This window comes from Eretmochelys imbricata, chromosome 1, assembly GCF_965152235.1.
Source record: "Eretmochelys imbricata isolate rEreImb1 chromosome 1, rEreImb1.hap1, whole genome shotgun sequence".
NCBI classification, from domain to species: Eukaryota; Metazoa; Chordata; order Testudines; family Cheloniidae; genus Eretmochelys; species Eretmochelys imbricata.
The window spans coordinates 247002876-247012492 of NC_135572.1; positions in this window are offsets into that span (position 1 = coordinate 247002876).

Consider the following 9617-nt stretch of genomic DNA (forward strand, 5'->3'; position numbering starts at 1 on the left):
CACTGTCAGCCCCGGCCGGGTACGGTGTGTGGAGGGATATAGCCGTGCGAGGCAGAGTATAGTTGGCCGGGCCCCAATTAGCCATGCTAGAGTACTGGGAAGAAAGATTCGCATAAGCAGAAAACAGTGTCTTATTCTCCATCTCCTCAGGGTGATGACATACTGGAATAAGGCATTTACCTAACAAATCTCCGGCTGCTACAGAATTAGATAGACAAAAGTGGGTAACATTTGCTATTGAAGCCAATCTTTCCCATATGTTATATGTCATTCGGGCTCGTAACGGGGGAAGCGCTTCCAAGCCAACCCCTACAGGAAATAGCGGGCACAAAAGGCACACAATCATCACAGAATTAGCAGTGATTTGGGCGAGAATCGCCACAAACAAAGTCTCAGGAGTCTCTGGCTGTTGATCTGCTGCCAGTCTTCGTTGGGCCGCGGCGACCAATGCTTTTACTGCTCCCCATGTCACGGGCCGGTTTGGGACACTACGCCTCCTCCGTTTCCGTCCCGTCGTTGTCGACTCGGGGGGCAACGGGGTCTCCTCCAAAGTCAGCTGAAACTCTGGTATGGGATTCGACAGCCCCTGGTGCCATGCCATGTTGTTTAAGTGCCGGTCGCACACACCGAGCTGGAACCCACAACGGTCCTGCAGGGAGAGACACAGCAGCATATCCCCGACCCCAAGTGATTAGAGGTACTGGGCCCAGCCACTGTGGATCGGGCAGCTGACGGTAAAAGACACGCGATCTTTCCAGTAACTCAGATTTGTGAAAATGCCGATCCGCAGGGGTCTGCTGATCTGCATTCAGTGTTAAATTATTTAAAGTAAACAAGAGGATATGCATTTGTTGTTGAATGTCTCCTAAGGTTCAGAGACGCAGCTCCCCTTGTTTTAATTGTTTATCAAGCAAGGTTTTGAGTGTGCGATTGGCACGTTCAACAATGGCTTGGCCCGTGGAATTATAAGGGATTCCGTGTTTAAGACGGACGTCCCAGCGGGCACAAAAGGTGGAGAGGGCTGCAGAGCAGTAGGCTGGGGCATTATCTGTTTTAATTTGGCAGGGGTGATCCATAACAGAAAAGCAGGCCAGCAAATGGTGAATAACTTTGTTAGTGGCTTCCCCACGTTGTGGGGTTGCCCAAAGGAAGCCCGAATAAGTATCAACGGAAACATGTAAAAACGAATAGGGGCGGAATTGTGGCACAGGAGTAACATCCATTTGCCACAGCTGATTTGCTGCGGTACCTCTGGGGTTAACGGCATAAGAAAAAGTAGGAGCAGCAGCAGCACAGTGGGGGCAGGAACGAACAATGGAACGTGCATGATCAGCAGGAATGTGAAACTGCCGGGCCAAAACAGAGGCAGACTGATGAAAAAAGGCATGGCTTTCAATGGGGTCAGAAAAAAGGGAATTTACCTGACCACGCAACGCACGATCGGCGCGTGCATTGCCCTCAGTGAGTGGCCCAGGCAGAGGGGTATGACTGCGAATATGAGCAACAAAGTAAGGGAAATGACGAGTGGCAATAAGATGCTGCAAAGACAAAAACAGGCAAAGGAGGTCCGCATCAACCTGAGGGGTAATGAGGGCAAGGGGTAAATGATCAATTACCTGATAAACATAATGGGTATCCACACTTAAATTAAAGGGACAATCAGCAAAAAGTTGAAAGGCCAAAATAACAGCAGCCAATTCTGAACGCTGTGCAGAACGCTGAGGCAGTGTAAAACGAGAATGCCAACGAGGGGGGTCACCCAACTGATAAGTGACTACACCTCGGTGGGGAGAGCCATCAGTGAAAAGAGTGACAGCGGAAACAATGGGTTGAGAGAGGCTAAGACGATGAACAATTAGGGGCACCTTTTGGGTAATGACCAACCGAGGATCTTTTGGAGGATAGTAAGAAATCTCTCCCACATAATCACAAAGAGCAACCTGCCAGGCCAAGGAGGTGTGGCACAAAGAGTCAAATTCAGTACGGGACAAGGGAAGCACAATGGCAACTAAATCAGTGCCAGTGAGTTGCACTGCACGGTGGCGGGCTTTACGAACAAGATCAGATAGGGCATCTAAATACGGATAAATATTTCGAGGAGGGGTGGATGAAAGGTATAGCCACTCTATAATAGAAACGGCTGTGTCTGTACGGGGTACAAACAGAGCCGCAGTTGGCGTATGAGGGGTGGCAAGAAGAACCAACCGTAAGGGACGGACCTCTGGGAGTCTGTCCACAAACTGCTGACTCAATGCTGCATTGATTTGTTGAATGCAGGCAATATGCTCTTCAGTGATGGCAATAACTGCACCCGGTGCCCGGGCTCCACGCAGGAACTCAAACAACGGCTGCAGCATTGAAGTGGGGAGACGAAAGTAGGGCCGAATCCAATTTAAATGACCCAAAATCTGTTGTAATTTAACAAGGGTTAGGGGTTGAGGTAGAATTAATTCCGGACGAACCGGAGCAGCATAGGTTTGTAAAACCTTATGTCCGAGGTAGTGGTAGGGATAAGAGCGTTGGATTTTTTCTGGTGCCACTAACAGGCCATTTTGGCCGAGAATCTGAGACAAAGATTCAAGCTGTTGTGCCGTGACCCGGCGACCACTAAGCAAAATGTCATCCATGTAATGGTAGACCTTTAGCGAAGGGTACCGGGCATGGAAAGGGGCAAGGGCCCGATCCACAAAAAGCTGACACAAGGTTGGACTATTTTGCATTCCCTGGGGCAAGACCTTCCACTGATACCTTTGAGAGGGTTGCTGATTATTATATTGTGGCACCGTAAATGCAAATTTTTCACGATCTTGTGGGCAAAGGGGGATGGTGAAAAAACAATCTTTTAAATCTAACACACAAAGTTGATCGGTTTGAGGAATTAAATTTGGATTTGGTAAGCCAAATTGCAAGGGGCCCATAGGTTGGATGCGTTTATTTCCCTTAAATCATGTAACAGCCGCCAAGCACCCGATTTTTTCTTAATAACGAACACCGGGGTGTTCCAGGGACTAGTGGAGCTCTCCAATCGCTGTGCTTGCAAATGCTGCTGCACAAGCGAATGAAGCGCTTTTAGCTTTTCTAGAGGGAGAGGCCACTGGTCAATCCATACGGGCTCTAAGGATTGCCATACCAAGGGTAATGCGGAGGGCACAGTGGGTGAGGGAGGTTTTTGGGCCATCAGATGTTAATATCGAGGGTGGTGTCTAACTTTGTAAGTAAATCACGGCCCCAAATATTGAGGTGGACAGGAAGTACAAAAGGGCGGATAGTAGCAAGGGCACGGCCTCCCGGTTTAGAGACTGTGACCCAAGACAAACTTTGGCGCCCGGGTTTACTACCCCCGATCCCCCACAATTCTTTAGAAGGAACCGTAGGCCAACTGACCGGCCACTCCAGATCACGAATCACCATAACGTCAGCTCCAGTGTCCACCAGCCCTGTAAAAGGAACATCATTTAAGAGAAGTGTTAACTGAGGTTTCGAGGGGCAGACTGACATTGTCAGAGCAACAAGTGGAGAAGATGTGCTGTGAGACGGCGAGTGAGACAACATCGATCCAAAGCCGTCTCCGCCCCGAGTTCGATCCTCGGCAGCTGGCACCTGATAGGGGACTAAAATCAATTGTGCAATTGACCGTCCACGCGGGAGCGACTGTGGAAGATGAGTCCACACCTGAACCTTAATAATGCCAGTGTAATCAGCATCAATGACCCCTGGAATGACAAAAAAGCCCTGTTTCCCAGCATGTGAGCGAGGGAGAACAAGACCTACAAAGCCGGCAGGGAGAGGTCCCGTCACCTGTGTAGGTATGGCACAGACCTCCCCAGGCAGCCGAAAGTCAGTGTCCTCCTGCATGATCAAATCAAGCCCTGCACTTCCAGCAGTCGCCGCCCTCATAGAGTCTACGGATTTTAAGGCAGAGGAGCGGTTGTCTGAGTGGGAAACACCCCCGTTTGGCCCTGGGTTCGGGGGGGACCCGTCACGTGGTTTCCCAACCCGCTATGACACTGATTAGCCCAGTGATAACCTTTCCCACACTTGGGGCACTTCTTTGAGGGTCGGGCTGGTGCCTTAGACGAGCGGCACTCCCGCTAAAAATGACCCTCCTTACCACAGCGGTAACAACGCTTCCCCTCCTTCCCCGTTTTTCTCAGGGCGGCAGCCAGAACTCCAGCCTTGTGGGCTTGTGTGCCGATGTTCTGGCATGCCCGCAGCATGTCTGAGAGCTCTAAAATACCAGAGGCTTGCGCTGCCTGGAGAGCACGGCGGCAATCCTCGTTTGCATTTTCAACTGCCAATTTTAACAGGAGCTCGTGAGCTGCCTCAGTGTTATCCACCTGTCGGAGGATAGCCTCATGCAATCTGTTGGTAAAATCCAAAAAGGACTCTGAGGCACCCTGACGGATACTGACAAAGCTTTTGGTAGGCTTGCCTGAATCCGGGACCTTCTTGAAAGCATGCTGGGCACAGGTGGAAATAATGGGGAAGATGGCCTGAGGGAGTTGAGACTGCATCTCAATAGTAGCAAACGGGCCCTCCCCTGCCAAATGCTCATAAATGATACCGTGCTCTCTATGTACCTGAGCTTGGCGTTCTGCCATCTGCCGATACTCACTAATCCAAATAACATACTGACTGGGTGATAACATCATTCGCAGCACCGTTTTCCAATCCTCTGGGATTAGGGAGTACCCAGTACCTATCCCTTCAATGAGACCACGCACAAAGGTGCTAGTCAGGCCAAACTCACAAATTGCTTTCTTTACCTCTCTAACCACCGAGTATGGCAAAGTGGTCCAGGTGCCCACAGGGTTGCCCTGGTCGTCATTCTGCCAGGTCACCGGGCAAACTGAGACCAGATCAGCCAGCTCCTCCGCTATAAGATCTGATCGAGCTTTCGCTGCGTGAACCATTTGTTGCACCAGCCAAAGCTTCTGAGCAGATGCAGATGACCCTCTGGGGGGCCCCAGAGCATGGGGCCCCACGGATGGAGGGTGATCACACACCGGCTCCGGTGGGGAAGGCAAGGGAGGCGGTGGTAATGAAGACACTGGGGGCAAAGCAGGGAGAGGGGGGGCTGTGGGTACGGGAGAGGGTCTTTCCGAAGCGACACGCTGGGTTGCATCGGTAGAAGGGGGGAGAGCTGCAACGGGGATGGCTACAGGAGCCGACGGGCGTGGCGAGATCACCAGCCTCGTGAGAGAGGGCCTATCCGAGGTGACACGCAGTATCGTGTCGCGACAGAGGTGCCAGGCATGTAAAGCCTGCACGGGCGCCCGAGGCTCTTCGTGCAATGTCTGGCCCAATCGCTCCCAGTCCGCTAGCTTAAGGCTTCCGGCTTCAGGGTACCACGGGCACTGGGCACGCACCTCCTGTAGCAGGAGAGTGAGTTCTCGAGCGGGGCAGTCATGCTGAGCCTTACGCAGCAAATACTGCAGCTCATTGCGGTGTTGCACTTGCAAAGCAGAGAGGGAGCTTCCCATACTTACCACAATGAAAAATACTCACCGGGATCCACGAAGCGGATGAGTGACGCATCTGAAACCCTTGCCGGGCGAGGTGAGTGCTGAGGGCCCCACGTTTGGGCGCCAGTTGTGGCAGTTCAATGATGAGACAGAACACAGCTTTATGCAAGCAAGCAGGCTGGTCAGCTGAGATGGGCTGTTCTGCCCCCCGCCTTCCACCTTCTCCTTTTATTATATTTCTCCCCCCTAAGCATTACACACTGCTACCGCAAAAAGATACACAAAGGAATGTATGACGTTGATTAATATACTTATTTACCATCTTTTATCTACTACAATCCTGGTTCTCAGGCCTTGAGCCCAGGCTAAGAAAGCTTCCCACAGTCACTGTCCCAACAATCAAGTTCTCATGGTTCATATCTAGCCCTTGTCCTTGGATAGAGCAATGTGTGCATTGCTTCTACAAAACAGTCAGGGTGTGCCCTGCCTGCTTCCAGGTGGAATAACTAAACATGAACCCTTCACTATCACTTCAATAAATCAAACCAAAATGAATAAGCTGTGCTCCTATTACAATAAATCCCAGTTGCCCTATCCTATGCCAGGCAAATGGTATCAATCCTGCTAGAATGGGCCTGATTCTCTTCCCACTTACACCTGAATTGCACTGGGTGTCATGCCACTAAAGCTTTGGTAGTGATATATATCTGGTGTTGCTGAGAGGAGAATCAGACCCATAGCATAGCGAAGGACAGCAGAAAAAAGTTTGTTAAGAAGTTGCTGATGTTCAAGACTAGTAGTTAGAGGTCAAGAGTCAGTAAATAGCGATTTGGAGTAGGGTGGGCAAGGGAAAAGAGCAGGCTGAAAGAGGAGAGAATCTATATTCTGCCAGATGCCAAAGGGCTCTTGCCTTAGGGAAGTGTGCAATACCTGGGGTAGGGTGTCAGAGTGATATCTGATGTTACTATTTACAGTGTACTCAGTGGGGATCTATGTGCTCCCTGGAAAAGCAACACTAACACCAATGTTATAAAGAGACATGTGGCACCATAACGAGGCCTTTAAAGTAGGTAGAGGAATAGAGCTGTACAAACCTAAAGAAAAGCCGCCTCTGGAGGGCCTCTGGCCAGGTCAGATGGGAACAGGAATGGGAAAGGGATGGGGAGCTCATTTCCATGAGGTCCCTGCCCTCTTCAGCAGCTCTGCATGTCCTGCCTGTACAGCAGTTGTGAAGGTAATCTGTGCCTCCTTTCAGATCAGCTTGACCATCCCGGTGTGCGGTCTCCATACAGGTGTATAAAGGGCTAATGCTCCTCTCTGCAACCTGTGTGTAACAGAGTTAGTTTTTGGCATAGATCAGTGGATTAAGAAGGGGCCATTTTTCTAGAGTGGTTTTTCTGGCCATATTGGCCCCTAAGGTTATGTTTTTCCTGTCATAGATAAAAGTTTCCTCAGTATCTATGTCCATCTTCACTCCTGCCCTCTCTTGAGCTGGGAGAATTAAACAACAATTGAAATCACTTACATGAGGCTGTACCAATCCATACTGAATAGAAGTACAGGGAAAAGTTGGAGGAATTCAATCCGTCACGTAGGATTATGACTAGGACAGTTTCGTATACACAAGGCACAGGAAAAATGCATACAATTTTAAAGGAGACTTGAAAGTATGTGTTGAAAAATGAGACAAAGTTATGTGCTGAAAGCCCCAAAAAGAGCAAGAGGCAGAGACACCTGTCAAAGGCATTCACATTACTACATATATAACTTGGGCCACAGTTCTCCAACTTCAGTGCCTAAAGTTAAGCCTTTAAATCCATATTTCATTTTCAGAGGAGCTGAGCACCCATAGCCACCCTTGTAAAGTGCTCAAATACCATGGTGAAGGGCATGATATTAAAAACAGAGACAGCTAGATGCCTAAGGATGGGTTGGGGGGAATTCCTGGTCCCACTAAAGTCAATGGCAAGATTCCCATTGACTTCAGTGGAGCAGGATTTCACCGTAAGTACCTATCTTTAGATACCCATGTTTGAAAAGTTTGGCCTAAGCTTACACTCAGTTATATATCTGAATGCCAATAAGAGACACCTCTGCCTCTTGGTCTTTTGGGCATTCAACGTATATCCAGCTTTCCCGGCCCTCAAGGGTATGTCTACACTGCAGCTAGGAGCGAGCCCTGCCAGCCCAGGAAGACAGCTCACATTAGCAGGGATCGAGCTAGTGAGTGAAAACCAGCAGTGTGGACATTGTGGCTCTGGCAGAGATTCAAGCTAGCCACTTGCACTCAGACCCAGAGGAACATCTGGCCTTGACAGCTCAAGCTGCAATGTCCACTCCGCTATTTTTAGCATCCTACCTCAAGCCAAGTTGGCTCAACACTCTGTATACCCAGGCTGGGAGGCTCGTCCTAGCTGCAGTATAGACATAGCCCAAGTGTCAAAGCTCTGAAGGACAACTGATATGACCCCAGATGCAAAGCAGGCCTTTCTTTTGGCAAAGGCATAATGCAAAGGCATAATGTGATTTAAAAACCTGTAGGCAAAATGTGATTTAAACCCCCTCTAGATCTTTTGGCACCCCTTGTGGACAGTGGTTGAAACTTTAGTTCCATGTGCCAAAACAGTGTCTTCAGGCCGCTTGGCAAAAAACCTTTTGGAAGCAAGCAGCACATGGTAGGTTTTATAGAAAAGCCTGACCTTAGGAGGACTCAATATGATCAATATATACAAATGAGACCCTTTTGATTAATTCCTTTGTGAGCAACAGGCAGACTTGACATTTACTAGGATAAAAGATTAATATTTCAGCCCTTTGATTCTAACTGAGCAATTTCTTCAAAGGCCTGAAAACACACACACACACACACACACATTTACCTGTATCTAAAATTCTTTTGCTGATATTGTTTGTGCACCTGGCTCCTCATATCTAGAGTGTGTGCTAAAGATGGATTGATACAGTGACTTGAGTGTGTTTATCTAAAGTCTGTTCAGTAGAAAATAACAGTTCTGTCTCAGTATGAAAGAAATTTCATTGGCCCACAAAAATATTTTGAAAATTATCATGCTTTTATCATGAACCAGACTGGGATGGGAGAGATTGAGGCTTCTGCCCTGCAGCAGGGTGGTGGGGCTAGGGCCTTCTGCTGGAGATGACTGGTGTCTGCTGGGGGGTGGGGGGAGAGGGGGAAGACAATTTAAAGGTTCACCTCCCCCAACAACTTGAGTCACACCCCCTCGGTGTTAATTCCACATGGAGAGACAGCAGCAAACTGCTAGGAGTTGCAGGGAGGGGCCTCTGCTTTAGCTTCCTCCAAAGAGAGCGCAGCAAAAGCAACGGCTTGCCCTGCAGCTCCCAGCTGTTTGCCGCTGCCTCTCCCCAAGCCCCCAGCTCCCAGTTTGTCAGCTCCAGCTGCTGCGGTGCAGGGAGGGGGCCCGGCTACACCATGTGACCAAAAGGGGCCAGCAAAAATTGCGGGGATGTGACCACATATGCCTGCCCACGTCACCTCTGGGGGAGGGGGGTCTCAGGGCTTCAGCCCTGCAGGGTATGCCTGCTGGGGCTTGGGATTAAGGCCCTGAAAACCCCTCCCCACGGGGCTGGGGTCTCAAGCCCTGGCAAGTGCCTCCCAGCCCTCGAATTTCTGAAGTGTGGTATGTGGCTCAGAGGGTCAGTAAGTTTGGCCACCCCTGATAGGTCAGTGTTAGATATGACTTTTTACCCCAGGGCCTTTCGCGAACAGGGATGGAGTCCTGGAACATAAAGCCCCAGAACCCACAGTGTGATCTGAACATGCAGTTCAATAACATTTCTATTGCTGCTTCCATCCTAGGATCTCCAAGCACTTTAGAAACATTAATTAGCGGAACCTCACACAATAGATGTGGCCGGGAAGGCTCATCCCTATTTTACAGACGGGGAAACTGAGGCACAGAGCAACTAAGATGCATATTTTTAGACTTGGCACCTTGATTGCTTGTACTTCGGGGCCTCGTTGGAGACGCCTGGGGCGTGATTTTCAGATCTGCTCAGGGCCCACAACTCCCCCCCGGGAACTGCTGCATGCTCAGCGCTTTCTTTAGAACAGCGAAGCTGCTTATTCATTCGCCAAGACAGGGATTTAGGAGGAGACCGTTTTTTAAAAGACCC